General features: G+C 36.2%; 1 long non-coding RNA gene across 2 annotated transcripts in view; it reads right to left on the bottom strand.

Annotated features, from left to right (window-relative positions):
- The window catches only part of LOC307191093, a 475,292-nt gene that overhangs the window by 440,574 nt on the left and 7,866 nt on the right, over positions 1–26,852 (bottom strand). Inside the window, exon 2 of one of the 2 annotated variants that reach the window (XR_013829601.1) lies at positions 25,383–25,451. The exons of the other annotated variant lie outside the window; for it this stretch is intronic. This is a non-coding gene — a long non-coding RNA (uncharacterized lncRNA). The remainder of the gene's footprint in view (positions 1–25,382; positions 25,452–26,852) is intronic. 2 annotated transcript variants of the gene reach the window in all.

The raw sequence follows: 26,852 nt of genomic DNA, 5'->3' as shown, positions 1-26,852 counted from the left end.
AAGAAAAGTACAGACCAATATCACTGATGAATATAGATGCAAAAATCCTCAACAAAATACTAGCAAACAGAATCCAACAACACATTAAAAGAATCAAACACTATGATCAAGTGGGATTTATCCCAGGGATGCAAGGATTTTCCGATATACACAAATCAATGTGATACACCATATTAACAAATTGAAGAAGAAAACCCATATGATCATCTCAATAGATGCAGAAAAAGCTTTTGACAAAATTCAACACCTTTTATGATAAAAACTCTCCAGAAAGTGGGCATAGAGGGAACCTACCTCAACATAATAAAGGCCATATATGACAAACCCACAGCAAACATTATTCTCAATGGTGAAAAACTGAAAGCATTTCTTCTAAGATCAGGAACAGACAAGGATCTCCACTCTCACCACTATTATTCAACATAGTTTTGAAGTCCGAGCCACTGCAATCAGAGAAGAAAAAGAAATAAAAGGAATACAAAATGGAAAAGAAGAAGTAAAACTGTCACTGTTTGGAGATGACATGATACTATACATAGAGAATCCTAAAGATACCACCAGAAAACTACTAGAATTAATCAATGAATTTGGTAAAGTTGCAGGATACAAAACTAATGCACAGAAATCTCTTGCATTCCTATACACTAATGATGAAAAATATGAAAGAGAAATTAAGGAAACACTCCCATTTACCATTGCAACAAAAAGAATAAAATACCTAAGAATCAACCTACCTAGGGAGACAAAAGACCTGTATGCAGAAAACTATAAGACACTGTTGAAAGAAATTAAAGATGATCCCAACAGATGAGAAGATATTCCATGTTCTTGGATTGGAAGAATCAATATTGTGAAAATGACTATAATACCCAAGACAATCTACAGATTCAACGCAATCCTTATCAAAATACCAATAGCATTTTTACAGAACTAGAACAAAAAATCTTAAAATTTGTATGGAGACACAAAACACCCCAAATAGCCAAAGCAGTCTTGAGGGAATAAAATGGAGCTCGAGGAATCAGACTCCCTGACTTCAGACTATACTACAAAGCTACAGTAATCAAGACACTATGGTGCTGGCACAAAAACAGAAATATACATAGATGGAACAGGATAGAAAGCCCAGTGATAAACCCACGCACCTATGGTCAACTAATCTAAGACAAAGGAGGCAAGGATATACAATGGAGAAAAGACAGTCTCCTCAATAAGTGGTGCTGGGAAAACTGAACAGCTACATGTAAAAGAATGAAATTAGAACACTCCCTAACACCATACACAAAAATAAACTCAAAATGGATTAAAGACCTAAATGTAAGACCAGACACTATAAAACTTTTAGAGGAAAACATAGGAAGAACACTGTTTGACATAAATCACAGCAAGATCTTTTTTGATGCACCTCCTAGAGAAATGGAAATAAAAACAAAAATAAACAAAGGGGACCTAATGAAACTTAAAAGCTTTTGCACAGCAAAGGAAACTACAAACAAGACGAAAAGACAACCCTCAGAATGGGAAAAAATATTTGCTAATGAATCAACGGACAAAGGATTAATCTCCAAAATATATAAACAGCTCATGCAGCTCAATATTAAATAAACAAACAACCCAAGCAGAAAATGGGCAGAAGACCTAAATAGACATTTCTCCAAAGAGGACATACAGATGGCTAAGAAGCACATGAAAAGCTGCTCAACATTACTAATTATTAGAGAAATGCAAATCAAAAATACAATGAGGTATCACCTCACACCAGTTAGAATGGGCATCATCAGAAACTCTACAAACAACAAATGCTGGAGATGGTGTGGAGAAAAGGGAACCCTCTTGCACTGTTGGTGGGAATGTTAACTGATACAGCCACTATGGAGAACAGTATGGAGTTTCCTTAAAAAACTAAATTACCATATGATTCAGCAATCCCACTACTCGGCATATACCCAGAGAAAACCATAATTCAAAAAGACACATGCGGGCTTCCCTGGTGGCACAGTGGTTGGGAGTCTGTCTGTCAATGCAGGGGACACGGGTTCGTGCCCCAGTCCAGGAAGATCCCACATGCCGCGGAGTGGCTGGACCCGTGAGCCATGGCCGCTGAGCCTGCGCGTCCGGAGACTGTGCTCCGCAACGGGAGAGGCCACAACAGTGAGAGGCCCACATAGCGCAAAAAAAAAAAAAAAAAAAGGACACACGCACCCCAATGCTCATTGCTGTGCTAATTTACAATCGCCAGGTCATGGAAGCAACCTAAATGCCCATCGACAGACGAATGGATAAAGCAGATGTGGTACATATATACAATGGAATATTACTCAGCCATAAAAAGGAACGAAATTGGGTCATTTGTAGAGACGTGGATGAATCTAGAGACTGTCATACAGAGTGAAGTAAGTCAGAAAGAGAAAAACAAATATCGTATATTAACCCATATATGTGGAACCTAGAAAAATGGTACAGATGAACCGGTTTGCACGGCAGAAATAGAGACACAGATGTAGAGAACAAACGTATGGACACCAAGCCGGGGAAAGCAGCGGGGGTGGAGGTGGTGGTGCAATGAATTGGGAGATTGGGATTGACATGTATACACTGATGTGGATAAAATCGATGACTAATAACTTGCTGTATAAAAAGTAAATAAAATTAAATTTAAAAAAAGAAAATTTCTGACAATATGCACAAAAACCTTAAAATTTATGTCTGGAGAATAGATCTGGGAGGCAAAAGTTCAATTTTATGCATATGTAATCTTTTGACTATTTTTTATCTAGAAGGAGTTAATAAAGGTATAAATTTAAAAAAAAATAACTAGAGAGATTTGAAGACCAAGATAATTCAGAAGATACAGACAGAGAACCGTGCTTCACTTAAGACTCTGTAAACTTTGGAAACAATTCCGTAAACATTTATTTCAGATTCAGTAGAATGTGTGGGAAGTAGGGATAATAATATGTGCAAGTTGAGGAAGTTTATGTGGATGAGGTATTAATTTAAAAGTTAAACACATTTGTGCCCATGAGGAAGCTAAAGGAAGTAAAAAGATAACGAGAAAACTGTGTTTTTTCCCCACAGGGTTAGGGGTCAGGTTGGCTAAGCTGACAAATACTTGTAACAGTATATGTGACCTCAGAATCTTATTCTTCCGGGCAATCCTCCTCTCCCAAGCACATTAAGAAATAGCTCAGCAAACACGGAACACCATGTCATATAAGTAAACATATTATTTATATAGAGTAAAGGTAGGACTGGAGTACCCATGGAACTTCAACAACGGAGATCCCAAGGAGATGGGAAGTTTGGCAGGACTGCTGAGCATGTACATTGCCCACGTCCAAAAGCACAGCTCATGTTGAGCCTGTGTGTGTGCTCAGACATTTTTTAAGTGTCTTGATACCCATTTTTAATGCAAGAATACATATAAAACACTAAAACAGTGCCTGGCATACAAAAAGTGATCAATAAATTCAATTGCTGTGCTCAGTATATATTCAGTGCCTACTACTTAACAGGCATTGTTTGAGGTTCTGTAGAAATATCAATGAACAAAATAAACAAAAATCTAGAATTTCATCAAAGTTACATTCTAATGGGGAAACAGGACATAAGTAAGAAAAATATATAGTGTATCAGATAGTGATAAGTGTATGGAGAATGACTTATAAACAGATAAGGCAATAGAAAATGTAAGGTCAAAGCAGGGGTTTCAATCTAGACAGAATGAGATGGTGACATTGGACTAAACACCTAAAGAAGGTACGGAAGAGTCATGCAGACAGGTGCTTGGAGGGTTCCTACTCATTAAGCATACATCTTCGAACATTTGCTAATCCATGGCACTATGCCAAGTCCGGTGTGCATAATAATAAAAGTAGCAAAGTATTGAGCATTTATTATAAGCTGAGCAATGCACTAAGCACATTACTTTCAATATCTTACTTAATCTTCATAAAAGTGATTTTATGAAGGAAGTAGGACTTGGAGAAGTTAAGTGTTTAACACAAAGTCACTCAGTTACCCAGAAACAACACAAGGATTTTACCTGAGGGCTTAGACACCAAGTCTGTTTTCTGAACCTCATGTTTACTTACTGAGCATCAGACAAGTTTATGCTCCCACAGAGTCTTGTATTTTTCCTTGATAGCACTTAACATTGTATTTAAGATATTCGTCATATAATTACTTCTTCAATGTTTGGGGGGGATTTTTTTTCACACTCGATTACACACAGTAGGAGGGCAAGGACCAACTGAGCTTCTCCTGTTCACCACTGAATTTGTAGCACCAAACGTCATGTCAAAGTATGCAGGAGGTGCTCATTTCATGTTTTATGAATTAATCAGTATAACTTATCTAACCATCACAATTTCTTTGTAATATTAGACTGGTTGCAATGAGAACATGTTACTTTTCCCAGCTTTCAAAAAATAGTTAATAAAGGAAATTTAAAGGCACTAAATGGCCTTGACATTCTGAGAAACATGACTGAAGTAGGGTTTTTGGAAGATTATTCCATTTTATGTGTTTGTAGTTGATGACTGTAATTTTGCCTGTCCAGCATCTATGTTTCAGATATAGCACCTTATCTGTTCTTTGAAATATCATCACTCTCTCTCCTGAGAGCTCCTTCTGTGGGAGTCTACCCCATCAACTAGCTTCAAGGATGATTAAATGACTCAGTTATAACATCCACAGATCTATCCTCTGGCCTCAAGTGTACCCAGCACAAAGCAGGCTAAAAAGACTCAGTCTTAGTCATATGCTTAAACTTTGGGGAAAGAGACAAAAGTTTCTCTGAGTTGCTAACATGTTAGGATGTATATCTGGAGTTACTCCTACTCATCTATGCCAACTCATAAGCAGACTCTGTCTGAAGAAAGAAGCCCACAGAGGGAAAAAGAAGATGCCGTTTGTCTTCTATAAAAGATATGTGAATAAACATATTCCTAACAACAATTGTTTGTATCCAAATATATCTATCCTTTCTTTAAAAATTTTACAGAAGTATAGTTGGTTTACAGTGTTGTGTTAACTTCTGTTGCACAGCAAAGTGACTCAGTTATACATATATATTCTTTTTCATATTCTTTTCCATTATGGTTTATCACATGATATTGAATATAATTCCTTGTGCTATACAGTAGGACCTTGTTGCTTATCCATCCTATATATAATAGTTTGCATCTGCTAATCCCAGACTCCCAATCCTTCCCTCCTCCAGTACATCCATCCTTAAAGCCATGCCCCTGGACTTTTCTGTTATGTGAACAATACTTTTTTTTCTTGAACCAATTTGAATTAGCATATTAGTTAACAATTGCTCATAATGCTCAGAATGAATTATTCCAACTTTAATGGCTTAAAGCCAAAAAAAATCACATTATATCTCACAGTTTCTAACAGTCAGGAATATAGGGTGGCTCAGATGGAATGTTCTGGTTCAGAGTCTCTCATATTGTTGCCCTTAGATGTTGACTGGTACTACAGTCATCCAATGGCTTGACTGAAATGGAGAATCCCTTTCTAAGATGACTCACTTACATGGCTGACAGGTTCATGCTGGCTGTAGGCTAGAGGGTCTCAGTTTCTTTCAACAAGGGCATTTCCACAGGGCGGCTTGAGTGTCTTCATAGCATGATAGCTAGCTTCTTTCAGAGTGAGCTACCCAAGAGCCCAAGGCCAAGGCTGCAATGCCTTTTACAACCTAACCCACTAAACTTGAATGTCATACCATCACTTCTGCCATATTCTATAGGTCACACAGGGTCAGCCTTAATTCAGTGGGGGAAAACAACATTCAAACAGATGAATACCAAAGGTGAACACATTTAGAAGTCATCTAGAAGACTGATTACCACCACTAGGTTTCTGTCATTGCATTATAAAGAGTCCTGTCCGAATGAACAAGTTACACGAATATAAAGTATCATATGTACTGTGATAAAAGGTTCAAAGACCTATTAAAGAAAACAGAGAATAACAAACCAGCCTCATCAAGGTAAGCTCCAGGGAGGAAGCAGACTTGAATCAGGACTTGAACATTGTTTAACTTACTTATTTGTTTAGGTAAAGATGAAAAGAAGGCATTTCAGGCCTGAGAAAAGACAGAGGCAGGAAGGAGCAAAAAGTAGTTTGTTATGGCTGAAGTGAACGGAGGGATCCTAATGGAATGCAGTCAACAACTGATAGAACCATCTTATGTTGAGGCTCTCTATATTTTTTAGAGAGGTTATATTTCATTTGGTAGCAATTTTCCTCAAAAAATAAAAACAATATTAAAGTGACTGGAAAGGGTAGGCCCAACCCTGGTATCTCTGGTACACACATTGCTAAACTCAGACTTACCAACTTCTCAGTAGAAAGGTTTTTGGAATCTTATATGGTTCCTTTCAAAGTCTCCATGGGCAAAGACCGGATTCTTATCTTTTCAATGTCGAACATTCTCTCCTATTCATTTATTCAAGGTTGATTAGATTTAAGGGGACTAGTTAATGGGAATCAAACTCACTAGATATTGATTAGCAACTTGAAATCTAATTTCTTCATTTATAATGAGAAACATTATTGCCTCATGGACCAAAATTCTCAAGTTAAGTGGATAGTGTGTTCTTTTTCTAGTAGCGAAGATTTCTTGGAAACTGAATTAATTTGAGAAAGTTGCTTGGTAAGTGCAGAGATGAAGGAAAGGAAATATGATGATCTTAATTTATAATTAATTGATTTCTCTTCTGTGTGTTTAGGGCACTTGACTTACTTGTTCATTCCACAAATATTTACTCAGCATCTTCTATGTGCCTTGCCCCATATGAGTTGCTAAGGCATGTTAAAATATATGAAAGCTAGCCTCTGCCATCAGTAGGAAGACAAATGGGGAGCCAACATTAATCAAGATCTTAGTATGTGCCACACCTTACACTAGGTGATTTATGGCCATATCTTTCAATTTCCATAACTCTATAAGGAATTTAAATTTTACTGAGGATGAGAAGTAATTTTTTAAAGGAAAAATGCAATTTAAGCAACTTACTCAAGATCAAAGAGGTAAGTAGTTTCATGACTGTATGTATCTGGGTAAACTGGGACGAAGTGAGAGAGTGGCATCAACATATATACACTACCAAATGTAAAATAAATAGCTAGTGGGAAGTAGCTGCATAGCACAGGGATATCAACTCGGTGCTTTGTGACCACCTAGAGGGGTGGGATAGGGAGGGTGGGAGGGAGATGCAAGAGGGAGAGGATATGGGGATATATGTATATGTATAGCTGATTCACTTTGTTATACAGCAGAAACTAACATAACATTATAAAGCAACGATACTACAATAAAGATGTTAAAAGTAACTCATTAGATTGTATACTTAATTGGGGAAACATGTCATATGTAAGTTATACCTCAATAAAAGTGATTAAAGGAAACCATGTCAGAAAACCAAAGAGAAGATTTGTAAAAATACATTTTTGAAAAAGGCTCTTACATGCTGTGAGTTCCCAACCCCCAAACAAGGAAGGAAAGTAAAATGGTACTTCTTTTGCCTCAAGCTTACTTAAAGGTGCTTCCTTGGTACAACTCAGAGAACCAGAATTGTATTCCTTAAGGTTCCCCAGATGATTAGCCCTGTGTAATGGTTAATTTTATTTATCAACTTGGCTAGGCTATGGAGCTCAGTTAGTTTTTTGGTCAAACACAATCTAAATTTTGCTGTAAAGGTTTTTTTTTTTTCAGTAGTTACTAATATTTAAATCAGTAGACTTTGAGTAAAGCCGATTACCCTCCATAATGTGGGTGGGTCTCATCCAATCAGTTGAAGGCCTTAAGAGCAAAGACTGAAAATTCCCAAAGAAATAGCTCTGCCTCCAGACTACAACATAAATATTCTGCCTGAGTTTCCAGCCTTCAGACTCAAGACCAAAATATCCATTCTTACCTGAATCTCCAGCTTGTCAGCTTGCCCTATGGGCTTAGGATTTTCCAGGCACCAAAATTATGTGAACCAATTCTTTAAAATCTCTCTTTCTCTCTCTCCATATATCTATACCTATACCTATATCTATATCCTATTGGTTCTGTTCCTCTGGAGAACTCCGACTAATACAGATTTTGGTACATGGAGTGGTTCTAGACAGCGAGAATCTTAAGGATGAGTTTTTTGAATTGGGAAGTCTAAATGCAAGGAATGCAAGGATTCTTCAATATATGCAAATCAATCAATGTGATACACCATATTAACAAATTGAAGGAGGAAAACCATATGATCATCTCAATAGATGCAGAGAAAGCTTTTGACAAAATTCAACATGCACTTATGATAAAAACCCTCCAGAAAGTAGGCATAGAGGGACTCACCTCAACATAATAAAGGTCATATATGACAAACCCACAGCCAACATCGTCCTCAATGGAGAAAAACTGAAACCATTTCCACTAAGATGAGGAACAAGACAACGTTGCCCACTCTCACCACTATTATTCAACATAGTTTTGGGAAGTTTTAGCCACAGCAATCAGAACAAAAAGAAATAAATGGAATCCAAATCGGAAAAGAAGAAGTAAAGCTGTCACTGTTTGCAGATGACATGATACTATACACAGAGAATCCTAAAGATGCCACCAGAAAACTACTAGACCTAATCAATGAATTTGATAAAGTTGCAGGATACAAAATGGATGCACAGAAATCTCTTGCATTCCTGTACACTAATGATGAAAAATCTGAAAGTGAAATTAAGGAAACACTCCCATTTACCACTGCAACAAAAAGAATAAAATATCTAGGAATAAACCTACCTAAGGAGACAAAAGACCTGTATGCAGAAAATTATAAGACACTGATGAAAGAAATTAAAGACGATACAAACAGGTGGAGAGATATACCATGTTCTTGAATTGGAAGAATCAATATTGTGAAAATGACTATGCCACTCAAAGCAATCTACAGGTTCAATGTAATCCCTATCAAACTACCAATGGCATTTTTCACAGAACTACAACAAAAAATGTCACAATTTGTATGGAAACACAAAAGACCCCGAATAGCCAAAGCAATCTTGAGAAAGAAAAATGGAGCTGGAAGAATCAGGCTCCCTGAATTCAGACTATACTACAAAGCTACAGTAATCAAGACAGTATGGTAGTGGCACAAAAACAGAAATATAGATCAATGGAACGGGATAGAAAGCCCAGAGATAAACCATGCACATATGGTCACCTTATATTTGATGAAGGAGGTAAGAATATACAGTGGAGAAAAGACAGCCTCTTCAGTGAGTGGTGCTGGGAAAACTGGACAGCTACATGTAAAAGAATGAAATTAGAACATTCCCTAACACCATACACAAAAATAAACTCAAAATGGACTAAAGACCTAAATGTAAGGCCAGACACTATCAAACTCTTAGGGGAAAACATAGGTAGAACACTCTATGACATAAATCACAGCAAGATCCTTTTTGACCCACCTCCTAGAGATATGGAAATAAAAACAAAAATAAACAAATGGGACCTAATGAAACTTAAAACCTTTTGTACAGCAAAGGAAACCATAAACAAGATGAAAAGACAGCCCTCAGAATGGGAGAAAATATTTGCAAATGAAGCAACTGACAAAGGATTAATGTCCAAAATTTACAAGCAGCTCATGCAGCTCAATATCAAAAAAACAAACAACCCAATCCAAAATGGGCAGAAGACCTAAATAGACATTTCTCCAAAGAAGATATACAGATGGCCAACAAATACATGAAAGAAAGATCAATATCATTAATCATTAGAGAAATGCAAATCAAAACTACAATGAGATATCATCTCATATCGGTCAGAATGGCCATCATCAAAAAATCTACAATCAGGGCTTCTCTGGTGGGGCAGTGGTTGAGAGTCCGCCTGCTGATGCAGGCAACATGGGTTCGTGCCCCAGTCTGGGAAGATCCCACATGCCACAGAGTGGCTAGGCCCGTGAGCCATGGCTGCCGAGCCTGTGCATCCGGAGCCTGTGCTCCACAACGGGAGAGGCCACAACAGTGAGAGGCCTGCGTACAGCAAAAAGAAAAAAAAAAATCTCAATCAATAAATGCTGGAGAGGGTGTGGAGAAAAGGGAACACTCTTGCACTGTTGGTGGGAATGTAAATTGATACAGCCACTATGGAAAACAGTATGAATGTTCCTTAAAAAACCCAGCAATCCCACTACTGGGCATATACCATGAGAAACCATAATTCAAAAAGTCATGTACCAAAATGTTCATTGCAGCTCTATTTACAATAGCCAGGACATGGAAGCAACCTAAGTGTCCATCAACAGATGAATGGAGGATAAAGAAGATGTGGCACATATATACAATGGAATATTACTCAGCCATAAAAAGAAACGAAATTGAGTTATATTTGTAGTGAGTCGGATGGACCTAGAGTCTGTCATAAAGAGTGAAGTAAGTCAGAAAGAGAAAAACAAATACCATATGCTAACACATATATATGGAATCAAAAAAAAAAAAGGTCATGAAGAACCTAGGGGTTAGACGGGAATAAAGACACAGACCTACTAGAGAATGGACTTGAGGATACAGGGAGGGGGAAGGGTAAACTGCGACAAAGTGAGAGAGTGGCATGGACATATATACACTACCAAACATGAAATAGATAGCTAGTGGGAAGCAGCCGCACTGCACAGGGAGATCAGCTCAGTGCTTTGTGACCATCTAGAGGGGTGGGATAGGGAGGGTGGGAGGGAGGAAGACACAAGAGGGAAGAAATATGGGGACATATGTATATGTATAACCGATTCATTTTGTTATAAAGCAGAAACTAACACACCATTGTAAAGCAGTAATACTCCAATAAAGATGTTTAAAAAATAAAAAAATAAAATAAATGCAGTGAAGATAGTTGTATCCCAGTGTGCCAGTGGCCATGTAGAGACATTTAAATTCCAAAGGAAAAATGGAGGTAGTTACTCTAATAGATAGCAGAGTCAAAGCTGTAATCAGAATAGTTTGACTTACAGAGATCTTATGACATTAGTTGATGGATCATGGTGTCCGTAGACGTTAAATATATGAGCAGTGTACTAAATTCTTACTTGATCTCTGTAAGTGGAAGAATCCAAGGTCAAGTACACAAAAGTCTGACTTGAATCATATGAACGGATTTGAACCATTCCAAAGTTGAGTCAGTTTACAGATCAAGACAAACTTTAATGAAAGGGAGACCAGGGCCCCTTAAGGAAGGACACAGCTATGCTGCTAAAATTTTATACTATTACTCTTTTTCCTATTTTTTTCCAAAAGGAAGGTCTGTTACCAAGGTGACTGTATAGTGGGGAAAAGGAAATTATCAGAAGTTTCAGAGAGATTACTGGACCTTGACTCTGAACTGACACTAATTCAAGGAGACCCAAAAAGTTGCTGTGATCCACTAGTCAGTGTAGGGGTTTATAGAATTCAGGTGATCAATGGAATTTTAACTCAGGTCCATCTCAGAGTATGTCCAGTGGGTCACTGTGATGGTTAATTTTATGTGTTAATTTGGCTGGACAGCAGTGTCCAGATATCTGGTCAAACATTATTCCAGATGTTTCTGTGAGGGTATTTTTGGATGAGATTTACATTTAAATTACTGGACTTTGAGTAAAGCAGATCACTCTCTATAACATGGGTGGTGCTCATAAATCAGCTGAAGACCTGAAAAGAACAAAAGGTGGATCTCCTCCAAGCAACAAGGAATTCTGCCAGCAGACTGCCTTTGGACTCAAATACAGCTCTTACCTAAGTCTCCTGCCTGCCAGCCTCCCTCATGATATTTTAGACTGACCAAGCCTGCACCATCATGTGAGCAATTTCTTAAAATAAACATATTTTTAAAAATTTAAATATATTTAAAATAAATATAAATGTATATATAAATATATCATATGTGTGTATGTATGTGCGTGCTTGTGTGTGTGTGTGTGTGTGTGTGTGTGTGTGTGTATATATATATATATATATATATATATATATATATATATACACACATCTCCTATTGGTTCTGTTTCTCTCATGACCCTAATAATACAGTCTCCAAACCCATCCTGTGCTTATTCCCCCAGCTTTGGAATGTATAATTGGAATAGACATATTCAGTAACTTACAGAATCAGAATCCTCACATAGATTTCTTGAATTGTAGAGTTTATGCTATTATATAAGGTAGGAAAGGCCAAGTGGAATCCTCCACCTAGGGAGAACTGTCTCTACCTGGGAAAACAGTAAACCAAAAGCAATACCACATTACTAGAGGGATTGCAGAGATTAGTGCCACTATCCTATTTGTTTTGTTTCTCTGGAGAATTCTGACTAATTCAGTCTGACTCATACCTGGGAATATAAAGCAGGCCAGATTAGCAGGATAACGTTGGTTTACCTACATTTCCAATTTGTTGGGACAAGAAATGAATGCTTCCCATGGATCAATGTGGGTCACTTGAGGTCATCTTGGTCCTAATGAATAGGGCTACATAAAAATGGAGGCATCCCGGCAGCCAGAAGCTAGAGTGGACAATGGATACCTACGAGTGTAAGAAGGAGTCAACAGTTTCCACCAAGGAAATGCCCGGATCAAAGGAAGTATTCGATAAAAGTCCCTGGTATTGGGAACTTCCAACAAACGTAAGAAAGCACATCACCAAATTCAATCCATAAATATTTATTGAGTTCCTAGACAGTGTAAGTACTATTTTAGGTGCTGGGGATATACCAGTACACAAAACCAACATGAATCACTGCCCTCATAGAACAGTCAGGCTAGTGAGGGGTGAGGACATAGATAATAAACATAAAAGTCAGAGCAAGGGGGATCAGGAATGCCAGGGTAGATGAGGTAGGCATCATTGAAAAGGTAACAATCTGAGCAAAGATGTGAAAGAGGTAATGGAGTAAGGCACAGAAATATGAGCAATAAAGAGACAGAACATTCCAAGTAGAGGAAGCAGTACAAAGACTCCAAAGATGGAAATTTTCCTAGCATGTTTAAGGAATAAGAAAAAAGTTAATATGGCTTTTGCCAAGTTAATAAGGAAAATTAATCATAAATGAAATCAAAGAGATAAATGGGTACCGGATTATGTTGGGCCTTATAGGCCAGTGTAACAACTTTGGCTTCTGCTGTGAGTCAAACAGAGCCATTTCAGGGTTTTAACTAGGATCACCTAGCTACTCATTAAGACTAAAGGGGCAAGGGCGGAGGCAAGGAGACCAGTAGGAGGCCATAATCCAGGTGAGAAAAGATGATGGCTTGGACTCTTCTAGTAACAGACAGAGTGGAGAATTCTGGATGTATATTGGAAGTAGCACCAATAGGACTTTCTGACACATCAGACTTTTAAAAAGAAGAAAGAATCAGAAATGATACCACAGATTTTGGCCTTAACAATTAGAAGGATGATTTCCTAAGATGGGGTACACTGCAAATGGAAAAATGTTTTGGGGAAAAAAAATGTAGTTCAGACTGGGCATCTTAAATTTAAGATGAGTATTAGAAATCCAAATGGGCATGCTGAACAGGCAATTGAAAATATAAACCTAGAAATTAAGGGAGAGATCCAAGCCAGTCATACAAATTTAGGATTTATTACCATAAATGTGATTTCACACAAAGGTATCAATGTACTTATGCCCTTAAAACCTCTTCCTACACCTTCCCGCTATTGTGTAAAAGACCAAAAAAGTGAGTGGAATAAAGGAGCAAAATCTGACTATACCTCCATTCCTGAAGTCTACTAGTCTTTACTTTAGGGGCATGGACAGGTAAGGGGGGAGTCTTACCTTTGAATGAATATTGAAATGTTTAATTAATATCTTAGACTGGAACATCTAATCTCTAAATTAAAGCCACATTTAGAACTTTATGGAATCATAAATCTATTATCTGAGTGTAAGAAGTAAAGTCATAGGAAATGTGCAAGTTTCAATCCAAGGTCATGAAAATATTTCCCCTAGTGTATACAGCTGGAAACAGCATTTAGAGACAAAAACAAAGTTGCTAATCATTCTTACAGCATAGTAATTATATTCACAATTAGTTTATGCATTATAATCTTTTTCACATATCCACTTAAGTTACTCCTTTCTGCACCATACGAAGAGAGAACATATTAGTGTTTTTTTTTCCCAAAAACCTTCCAATTATGAAGGAGTTAGCTAAAGGATGGAGCTCTTATGAATGTGTGAATGGATGAAGCTTAAGATTTCTGCAAGATTTCCTGCTCAACACTGAGCAAATTCAAATAACCAATTGCTCTCCATTGATATTTCCATTTTTACTGCAACCACAGGAATAAATGTCCTTGATTAGGTGCTGAGATAAATAGACTGTGATAAGGCAAGCTGCTTAGAAAGGTATTTGACTAGCTCAAACCCTTACTTTTATTCAGCCATAGTTCATCAGCTCAACTGATATGCTTCAGCACCAAGTTAAGAGTTGAAATGTCATGATGGTATACAACATTTTCCCTGATGGCTCAAAAAGCTCCCTGACTTAATTTACTTCAATTTTCCTTTTTTATTGTAGAGTTTTCTTCTGAAAAGATGCATCAGACTTTTATAACTGTATTAGAGGTGGAAATTATAAATGTTGCTTTTACAAAGCCCTCAGAAAAAGCATCAGGTGTCAAGATCTAAAAAGGGCTGTCAAGATGACCTTGCATTAACTGGTGCTCTGGCTGCTTGAAGGAACCTAAAAATATTCACCACCACGCAAGGCCTACTGCCCAGACACACATAAGAGGATGAAGCAGAGTCAGAGGCCAGCTATTTGTTATGAACATTAATGTAATAGAAGGCATTTGCTTGTTTCAGCAAGACTGCTATTATAAACCTTGCAGAGTAATACCTTGCCTTTAATAGCACAGCTCAGGAATCATTACAGACAGCAGCCACAATATGTCTAGTACAGTAATGGATGGCAGTTCAAGCTAGAATTTCCCACCCCACATTAGGAAGTTTGTAAAGGCGACCTGGAATAGTAAAAGCCTCAAATATCAGGCATTCTACCATAGCACTTTTCCAAAACAGATTGAGAGCAGAAGTGATGCACTTATCCAGGATACTGTCAGGCTGCTAAACTAGCCAAAGTTCCTGGGACCTGGCTAGGACTAGATGTTTAGTTCCATCTCTCCTTGCTCTCTGATTATAGAAGAAGAGACAAAGCCATTGCATGAAGGAGAGTCTAAATTTCTGCTTATCCTTAATCAAAGGTAAACATGTGCAAGATATAGAAGACTCAGATAAGAAATCAACCTAGATAAAACTATATTGCAAAAGGTACACTGCATACCTTTTATGCCCATTTGGACCACTAGACTTGCTCTTGCTTTCCCTCCCTCGCTTTTTCAGAGAATATTTGCTTCTTTATATTTTAAGTTAGCATATTTCTCTTGTAGAAAATATAAGCATTTATAAAGGAAAAACAGAAGTTTCCCATAATGCCTCCAACCCATGAAAACTGCTATTATTATTTTGGTATATATTTCCAGTATTTAATATTTTAAATAGACAAAGGCAAAAGTTGAAAATTTGGATACCCCTAAGATAGTATTCGTAGATATTTCCAGAATTGATTACTCAAATATGACTAGGAAAGAGAAAAGGTGGGAAGCAAAATATTTTTAAAATTAAGAAAAATATATGAAGAGCTGAATCTATTTAATCTTTCACAAAGTAAAACCTGAATTAAAGGTAGAATGGAAGAAAAGTAAAATTTGTCAAACACCTAGTAAGTGCTAGGCACTGTGTATTATCTACTTTACTACTGTAAGCTAGTGAGGAAAATAAGGATATCTTCAATTTTTTAAGCTGGGCATTGTGCTAAGTACTTTACAAATACTATTACATTTAATCCATATAGCAATTCTGATTATAGTCCTATTATATATTAGGTTATCCATTTACAAATGAGTAAACTTAAAAGTTTTCAAGATCAGATTGCTAAGTAAACCTAAGATAATATACACAAATCTAAGATACATGCACTTAGTTACTATGCTTTACTATCTCCTTGTGAGCTATGTTTAATCACTAATTTTAGAGCTCAAAAATTGAGCCTCAAATCCATTAAGAAACATAGCCAAGGACCTTCAATTCCAGATCATTTTGCATCAAAGCTCTAAATTAACCAACCTCAAGGGAAACAAATAAATAAACATTTCCTTGTTAAAAATAAATTTCTTGGGTCTGAAAGTATGGATGGCTTTTAAGGAAAACTATCAAGCAATGCTAATTAAATGAATAGGAAAGAAGCCTCTGATATTCTTCTAGGTAAGAAAAGCAAAGTTTCTCACCAATTCTAAATTCTAAAGGTTTTTTTTTTCCATTCCGAAATGACCAGTCCTGAAAAAACGCCTACTCTTTAGGTCAGGATGTTAAATATAATTGATTATCTCTGCTTCACTGTGAGTAATTAGAACACGCAGTCATCAACAGGGCAAGCCACTTGAAACAAATCATTTGGAAATGCCAATGAAATAATGAGGAAATTCTGCTCTGAGCAGAGTCACCTGAAATAGCAATCCCTATAACAAGTGATGGTTCCACTATGGAAATTCTGATTTGCAGATTTTAGGATAGCTAGAACATATCTAAGTATAAATACATGTCAAATTATTTCTTTAAATAATGAGTCAGAAAAATTCTCTGTGAAAAGAACTTTACAGAGATCTAACACAGTCAGAGGTATTGTCAAAGTATAGAATTTACAGGCTAGAAGTTTGATGGTTTCTTTTTTTTCTTCTTTTTTCTTCATTTATTTATTTTTAATTTACTTTCCTCTCTCTCCTAGGCTTTATCAAGTCAATTAGGCAAGGCCAGTTTTACTCTAGAACTGGTCTTCTGAATGCTGAAAAGACTATTCTTTGATAAACTCTACCCAAAAAGTGAATAAAATCTAAGCCAAGGAATATGTGGATTTAATATCTATCCTCCAGATTTAAAATATAATTAAAAGTAAAAACATTCTGAGAACTGAATTGGTTTGGGGGACACATCTCACTTCCTATCTAGAGCTGATCTATTCCCAGTCTTGAGCCATAATTAATAAATAACATACAGGAAAGAGTTTCATCGTAAGTGCAATTTATACTAATTGATAATAGCTATCTTCAGGGTTTCCTATATAACCTTCTGCAGTAATAGATATGTCCTATACCTGTGCTGACCAGCACAGTAGCAACTAGCCATATATACTCGTTGAGGATTTGTCCTCAATGTTCATTAGTGTGATTGAGAGACTAAATTTTAAATTGTATGGTTCTTTACTTTCTTTACACTAAACTTAATGAACAACTTTACACCACTAAATCTGACAACTTGAATAAAGTGGACAAATTCCTTGAAAGACCCAAACTATCAAAGCTCACTTAAGAAGAAATAGAAAAACAGAATATTCCTATATCTACTAAAGAAATTTAATTTCTAGTTAAAATCCTTCCCTCAAAGGAAACTCCAAACTCTAGTGCCTTCATTGGTATATTAAACTTTTAAAAATGAAATAATATTAGTTGCACACACATTTTTCCAGAAAATTAAAAAGGAGGGAATACTTATAATTTTATGAGACTAGAATTACCCTGATACCAAAACCAGACAAAAATATTAGAAAACAAAATCATATACCAATATCCCTCATGAAGATAGATGTAAAAATTCAGAACACATTTTCAGCAAGTTTAATCCAACAACGTATAGAATGGACAACAGATTATGACCAAGTAGGATTTATGCCAAGAATGTTTGGTTTAATACTAAAAAAAAAAAAAATGAAATTCACCATACTAACAAACAAATCCCCCCAAAAGGGTACAATTATATCAATATATGCAGAAAAGAATTTGTCAAAATTCAAAATTCACTCCTAATAAATTCTCAGCAAAATAAGAACAGAAAGGATCTTTCATAATGTGACAAAGCACATCAATGAAATATCTACGGATAACTTCATTCTTATAGCGAAACACAGTGGTTTTGCCACTAAGATCAGGAATAAGGGAAGCATATCTGATCTTTATTTTTTTCCCTGCAAGTTTATACTTTTGACCACCTTCGCCCATTTTCCCTATCCTCCACACCCCCAACCTACTCTGTTCTCTGAGTTGTTCTTTTAGATTCTACTATATTTCTCTTTCCCCGTATGACTTATTTCACTTTGCATAGTGCCCACAAGGTCCATCCATGTTGTGTCAGATGGCAGGATTTCCTCCTTTTCTATACATGAATATTTTATTATATAAAAAGTATATATATCACATTTTCTTCATCCACTCATCCACTGATAGACACTTAAATTATTTCCATATCTTGGCTATTGTGCTATTGCAAATAACACTGCAATAAACATGGGGGTGCAGATATCACTTCAGGATAGTGATTTGGCTTCCTTCAGATATACACCCAGAAGTGGAATTTCTGGATCATATGGTAGTTCTATTTTTAATTTTTTGAGGAACCTTCACTGTTTTTTGTAATAGCTGCACCAATTTACATTTTCACCAACAGTGCACAAGGGTTCCCTTTTCTCCACATTCTTGTCAATACTTGTAATCTCTTGTTTTTTAGATGGCAGCTGTTCTCACGGGTGTGAGATGTATCTCATTGTGGTTTTGACTTTCATTTTCCTGGTGATTAGTGATGTTGAACACCTTTTCATATATCTGTTGGCCATTTGTAGGTCTTCTTTGGGAAAAGGTTTATTCAGTTCTTCTGCTCAATTTTTAATTGGATAATTGGGGGGTGGGGTTGGAGGATTTTCTTGGTTTGTTTTTTGGGTTTTTTGTTATTGAGTTGTATGAATTCTTTGTCATTTTGGATATTAATCCCTTATCAGATAAATAACTTACAAATATTTTCTCCCATTCTGTAGGTTGCCTATTCATTTTGTTGACAGTTTCCTTTGTTGTGCAGAAGCTTTTTAGTTTGATGTAGTCCCACTTGTTTATTTTATTTTTGTTGCCTTTGTTTTTGGTGTCAAATCCAAAACAATCATTGCCAAGACATGTCAAGGGACTTCTTTCCTACATTTTCTTCCAGGAGTTTTATGGTTTCAAATCTTAGGTTCAAGTCTTTAATCCATTTTGACTTAGTTTTTGTTTATGGTGTAAGATAAGGGTTCAGTTTCGTTCTTTCATATGTGCTTTCCAGTTTTCCCAGCACAATTCATTGAAGAAATTATTCTTTACCTAATGTATATTCTTGGCACCTTTATTGAAAATTAATTGACCATATATGGGTGGGTTTATTTCTGGGCTCTCTACTGTTTCACTGATCTATATATTTGTTTTTATGCCAATACCATACTGTTTTGATTATTATAGCTTTGTAACTTAGTTTGAATTCAGGAGTATGATAGGCACAAAGAAACTTTGGTGAATGATAGATATGTTCTTGATTGTGCTGTTTTTATAGGTGTATACACATCTCAAAATTTATCAAATTGTAAACTTTAAATATATGCAGTTTATTGTATGTCAAAAACCTCAAAAAGTTGTTAATATTTTAAATTTAAATAATCAGATGTGTCAAATGGGTACAGCATTGGATAGTGCATATCTAGACTATCAAAGCATTCAGAGGTATTTACAAAGTTAATGAATCAAGTGTTACAATCAAATATGATATCTGCTTTGGATATGAGAGAGGAAAAGGAAGCACTTGTGTTTTAAGCTTGTCAGTACTTATTGTTATGTGACTTTTCTCAGAATTCCAATTACCTGGTGTATTCTGATCCAGTCATGGCAAAATGTAATAGAATTTCCAGGCCATTCAAAAGGATAGGTTTAGGTCCCTTGCCAGGGTGAAAAAGGAAGTCAGGAGAGGTTGCTAATGAAACAATAATATTGCTATTCAACTTTGACACCTTTCTTGGCATTTTGCATGTCATCATTATGCAATAAATCCTTCTTAACTTATAATTGTCATAACTTTATGGAAACATAATTAGTGCTCAATTAATTTAAATATACTACAAGTTTTAAAGAAATAATCCTACCTACCTAGAAATAGGCTAATGGATCACAAAGTTTTTGTTTAAGATTTCATTCTTATCCTCTAAAACATATAATAGTCCACTCAAAAAAAACAAACAAACAAAATAAGAGTGCCATGGCTATAAGACTGAGAAACACTGATATAAGTTTACCTAGCAAAAGCTCTATCTTGCTTTTCAGGATTCATAAGAACTGAAGTGTTCATGCTATAGGTAATACATGGGGAAGGGAAGGCAATAGTGAAGGGCCTTAAAATAAATGAAATATGGTATTACTTTCTGAGAGTTAAAACTATAAAATAACTACATGGTAAGAGCAGTAAAGAATGTCAATATACAGAGAAAAATATAGATTCCATGACAGCAAGATGAGGGTGTAACTTAATTTCGGTTATTAACATAACTAAAGAAATAATATCAAGTATAAGAACATTAAGCAGTGATGAAAACATAGAAAAATAAAAGTCAGGAAGATGTGACTGATATTTGCCCACGTCCTTCCAGCACTAGCCAGGAAAAAGAGTGCCCTGTCAAGATGACTGAAGTATCCTCTCACCTTCAAGGCTTATCTATTCCTGGGGTGCATATTAAAGCATCCGTGTGTCAGAACTCAGGGAAAACAACCCTGTTCTCCTATCTAACAACCACTGCTCCCTTTTTTCCTTGTTAAAATAAACTGATTTTATTCAATTATCAGGTAGCCATATGTTTTAGAGAAATCTAAACGTGTTCCAAGTTCAAGGGGTAAATAATAATGGACTTTAATATCAGTAGGGAGGTTTGGAAAGTTATCCCTCTGAGATACTGTCATCTGGAAGTGACACCTGGAGCTGTGGCAGCTATCTTGACACCATGAGGTTAGTCAACTTGAGAGGACAAGCCAAGAAAACAAAGTGATGGAAAGGAATCATCTTTGATAATGTCATACAGCCACTAAAGTTAACAACTCTAGAAGAAATTTAAAATAATCATCTTATCTTTCCTGTTTTCTTTTTTCTTGCTTTCTTCTTTTCTTGCTTTAGCCTGTTCTCTTTGCCCTTTCTTCTTTTACTTTTCTCTTCTCCTTATCTGTCTCTTCATTTGCTTCCTCCTCTCTCACTCCCTCTCTCCTCCCTCCCCTTTCTTTCCTTCTTTCCTTCTTTTCCTTCCTTCCTTCCTTCCTTCCTTATCAGAAAAAATCATGAGTCTGAAGAAACAACTGTAGGAGTTAGCTTTGGTAAAGTCCATACCATTATGATGCACACATTAAATCAAAGAAGTTGGAGTGACAAGGTCATTTATCAACTGATTGTTGAATAGAACGGTAGCAAATGAATTACTGTGTCTGCTCATCTTTCTCAGAGGTAATGTCAAACATGAATCAAATACACTGATTTTGAATTTCCTGGTGAGGTATAACAAAATATTTTGCTCACAAATTGGCTTGAGTCATTCCAGGCAAAGCTGGAGTAGACTGAGCATATCAGAGGAAGAAACTACACACAATGACATTGCTCAGGGTCATTTGTGAAAGACCCTTACTCTTCTCTACTTCCACTGACATCACAGTGTCATAATCCTTTCATAATGACAACCATCACCTTTACTTTTTTATATGTTTCTGATAAGGAAGAAATTACAATGAAATTTAGCATTACCTTGAAATGAGCTTGAAGTGAGTTTAAGACATGTACTAAATGTCTGTGTTACAAATTAGAGAATATTCTCTTTCCCTAGAAGTCTTCTATGGCAGATATAATGTAGACATAATTACAGATTGTCAGGATCAAATTTTGTTTCAATTTAACATAATTAAAAGTAGTTCTAGCAAATTCAGTGTTCCTTTTTTGTAGCAAGGATAACTTAATGTCTTCTTTCTGTAGTTATAAAACTATAAGCCTAATGGAGCATTTCTGTTTCAGAATTAAAGTGCCATGTTTGTCAAAGATATATCTAAATCCAAGGCCAAGGCTTTCATTAGCTATGTTATGACAATTAAATAACAGGTTTACAATTTAGGAGGCAAGTAAATACCACATTTTGAATGGAATTTCTAAATAATTGAAAATTTAAAAGACATATATAGCTTTTCAAACACTGTATGATTATACAACCTGGCAGATTTTATCACCCAAAGAAATTTCAGTCCAGCTCTACAACAACTCCAGTAAATGGTCATTGAACCAGGATTGCAAAATTCTGGTTGTAAAGTACTTCATTCAATTTTTGGATAACTATGACGTAATTACTTCCTTCCTCTCTCCTTCCTCTCTTTTTCTTTCCTTCTTTCTTTCCACAATACTTAATAAATGAAAATATGTGACATGTTCTGTGTTAGGTCTATGGATGTAATAATGAACAAGATAAAGTCCCTAACTTCAAGTAGCTTATAGCATATACTGAGGCACAGTAACATTAAAGGCAATATAGGATGAAAATTGCCAAGACAGAGATAAGCTCAGGCATACTGGAAGCAAAAATCAGCAAATATTACTGGATACCTATTGTTTCCTAAGCACTGTGCTTAGAGCTTTGGAGCTCACAAGACACTTCTTACTTATGGTAAGGTAAGTAACTTTAATTCACTGCCCTCTGAAAACTTGCGGAATAATTCTAATCCTTTGCCATGTTTAACAGTCTTCTCAAAGAATATTCTTTCTTCTTTTTTTCCTTGGCAGGCACTAAAGAACAAACTCAGTGTATGATTATCCCCTAAATGTTCCCTTAAACTTTTCTTATGATGGGACTAGAAGGAGGAATGTTTGTTTGGAATTTTCCAACTTTATTTCAGCTGTGAAAACAAAGCACTAAAGACTGTGATCCTTCACAATTTCATTTTCCCAGAGTATGTCCTATGAACAGTGGTATTAATAAGTCATCTTCACCATCAACACAGAAGTCAGTGCTCAGATTAGCATTCCAGGCTGCACTTGCATTTCAGATGGGAAAAAATGCCAAGTCCTTAGAGGACTAAGTCTATCAAAGTTGAATTTTCTAGATGATGTGCAATAGAGACTTTAACTTTCCTTCATTTCCTTTCCTTTGGTAAAAATTTTTAAAAGCATGACAGGGAATTTAGGATTTGGTATATACATTGTTAAGAAATGTGAATTAACTGAAGAAACCATGGTTTGTGACTCAGGAGTCTTGGATTCTATTCCTAGTTATGCCACTAATTAGCTATGTGACCTTGAGAAAGTCACTTAATTATTCCAAATCTAATACCATCAACTAACTCTTGATAATATGAACCAAGTACCCCCTAACATCACATTCTATGATTCTGAAAGGACTTTACCAAAGAAATAGTTAAGAAGTCTGAGAATCATATGAAAAATGTGTCTATAACTCTTCCCCACACTTCCCCAACAACCCACCACTCAATAAATCTAAGGAATTCTATATTTCCCCCATATAATATTTGCCTTTTAAATATACAGGCCAAATGATGAGGGTGGCTCAGCCAGAACTAAAAATAATTGTCTTCTAAATACAAAACAATATGCTAGATTCTTGACATACATTTTCTCATTCAATCTTGTAATCACTCATTTTGTATTCCTTTTTCTCTTCTTTCCCACACCATTATCATTGTGTTGTTTTAATTTCTGAGTAGTCTCGGATTAATCTAATACAATGATAACACGTAGTTGTTGCGTTCTTACTATGTACCAGAAAACATTCTAAGTGTTTATAAGCATTAGCGCAGTGCCTGGCACCTTTTAAATGATCAGTAAATGTGTGTCAAGTAAATAAACTCATCATAAGTAAATTTAAAACAATTTCTCAATAATTATTACATTCTACGACAAGTCTATGACCTATTGTCTTTGTGATCTGCTAAATGTTTGCCTTGAACCAGTGTACTTTTTATTCTCATTTTCTTATCTAGAAAAGGGGGGAAATAGTTCATGAAGTGCTTGCTAGGATCAAGTGAGATTAAAACAAAGTTTGTTCTGATAAATACATATAAAATTAGTATGGGTTTAAATAGCTATTGTCTAATCCTATACTTGAGATATCTGAAAAAGTAGATCAGTATTATAAATTCCAGACATGGTAGCAGGAGAGAAAGAGGAATCTAAAGATGGATGTTGAGAAAGGTGAGTTCTTACAAGCCATTCATATCTTAACATCATCAATATTATCACCATCATTATTCCAACCATCAAGGCCAAAAGTCCTAAAGCAGGGGTCAGGAAATCAAATGCTCACATGGTCTAAACAAGTTTGAGAAGTGTGGCATATGGAGGATATAATAAAGTTCAGAGCACGTAACTCATTTTAATTGTGCTGCCAGTACTCTGCTCTAATGCTGACCCTGTAGAAATTCAGGACCAGCATTACCAGACATTCCAAATCTTGCAAAGTAGCTGGAAATTCATTGTTTATTCAAAATTACCCATTTTTTAAAAAGTGCCATGCAGGACTTCCCTGGTGGCGCAGCGGTTGAGAGTCCGCCTGCCAATACAGGGGACATGGGTTCGTGCCCCGGTCTGGGAAGATCCCACATGCCACGGAGCGGCTGGGCCCGTGAGCCATGGCCGCTGAGCCTGCGCGTCCGAAGCCTGTGCTCCACAACGGGAGAGGCCACAGCAGTGAGAGGCCCACGTACCGCAAAAAAAAAAAAAAAGTGCCATGCAAACTAAACATAGAAGATTTGCAAATCACATCTGTCCTGACATTCATTTTCTGACATCAGGCCTCAACTCGTTTTGACTCTTTTTTTTTTAATCCCCTCTACTCAGTAGGTAATCATGTCCTATGATTTTAAGTTTATCCTTTTCTCTCCACATCCCCACCTTCACTGAAGTCTAAGCCCTTGTCATCTCATGCCTACATTATTGCAGCGATCCTCTAACTGGTTTCATTACTTCTTTGCCAGATTCTTTCTGAAACACTAATTTAATCAATTTAATCCCATACTGGATCATCTATAATGACTCCCTATTATCTATCACATTAATTCTATATTATTTTGCCTGATGTTGAAGATTCCCTCTAGTTGGAGGGAATCTTTTATTTATTTAATTTTATTCTGCTTTTCTATAAAGACAAGAATGGAGTTTCAGGAGGCTAGTCTCCCTCTGTCCTTGTAACCACCAAGTTTGTTTTCCCTATGCCTTTTCTCTGCTAGTCCCCCAACCTGGAATAGGTTCTGACCTCTCCATACCTATCAGACATCTATTCTTTTCATGAAGGCTTCCTTGATACCCTCACTCATACTAAACATACTAAACAGACACGACTTTCTCTGAATTTCTATCTCACATACCTTCAGCAACAAATAGCTTAACAATATCCAATTATTCTCTAATTGTATTACATGTCAGAACATAGAAGCCTGAATAGGAAAACTTGAGTTTGAATAGGAGTTTTATTGTTACACAGACCTGGACCGAAGTACGGGATCTACCATGTAAGAGTTGTGGATCTTGGGCTCTGAAAATCAATCTTCTTATCTGAAATAGTAACAATAGCTAACATTATTGAATACTTACTATTCCAGGCCCTCTTCTAACTACTTATATCTATTAACTCAATAATCATCACAACAACCCCCAAGCTAGATAATTTTCTTATTCCCATGTAATCTGACATTTAAAAAAAAAGAAAAACTGAGAAAACTGAGGTGTAGAGAATAAGATTAAGTAACTTTCCCAGAATCACAGCTAATATGGGTTAGAGTCAGAATCTGAAACCTGGCAATCTTTGTTCGAAGTCTACACTTGTAACCACATTGCTATGGGAATAATATAGTACTTTCCAGAGAGGGTTGGTACCAAGTTGTGGTGATAGTGGTCAGAGAAGCAGTATCTGTTTCATCTTTGGAAAATTATTTCAGTTCTCTGGTGTTCAGTGTTCATTCTACTGTACCTACTTAATTGGAGCTGTTGGAATACACAAATGAGATAATTCACAAAAATTTAAGTGCATTATATAAATTCTTGTTGTTTTATTAACACTATTATACTGTGAAGGACTCCTCAGCCTTTCTATCACTGATAAGTTCTTGAATTTTTTATTTCTTCATGAGCCATTGTAATCAATACCAAAACCAGCCAATCAGGGCTTTTAACCTGCCACAGATAACAGATATCCTAAATGACTCAGCAGGTAGACTTCCAGGCCAAAACTTAAGTTTTTGTTTTTAACCTATACGGTATCATTATAGAAAAACATGTGCAATTTTTTACTAGGCTTTAAAAAAATATTTGGAGGAAAGTAGACAACACCTACATTGCTGCCTTGTGGATCACTGGTTGGGAATTACATGGGTTGGTAGAGAGGCTAAGCTGAGATTCATTTACCTCTCACCCTTCCTCCCCAAAGACTCAAATATCTCAAATGGCCCTCAACTTACCCAGGAAAGGTTTTATTTACTGCTTTCTTATTTATCTACAATCAGTACTTATACTTGTTTTTTCAATCAGTCATATGATGACTGCTTTCTCCTTTGATTCAGCAGTTATAAAACCTTGCTGTGAATCTGTTCTGACTGATGACGCAAGAGAAATGACCAATAATTCTTCAAGTGAGGAGTTTGAGGAGAGCTAACATAAATAGTTCAACGGAGAGCAAATGAGGTAGAGCTCTCTTCTGGAATGCAAATATCCTGATCTCACAGAGAGAGTGGTTTAGCAGCCATTGGGAAAGATTTTGCTCAAATAAAATTTGAAACAGAGTGCAGAAAACTGCTCAGGAGTCTTTGTTACAACAATGAGGACCTCTTACCCTGGGACCTATGAGCTCTAGATTCCTGGAGGTATTCTAAAGACCAGCAGCCACCATTTGCTTGGGAGACTATTGGAAAATTATATTGGTTTTACAGCATTCCACACACTTATGAGTTAAGCAGTATC

Source organism: Stenella coeruleoalba, assembly GCF_951394435.1.
Source record: "Stenella coeruleoalba genome assembly, chromosome: 8".
Classification (NCBI taxonomy): Eukaryota; Metazoa; Chordata; class Mammalia; order Artiodactyla; family Delphinidae; genus Stenella; species Stenella coeruleoalba.
Note: the sequence above shows the minus strand (reverse complement) of the source record. Positions and strands in the feature narration are given on the sequence as shown.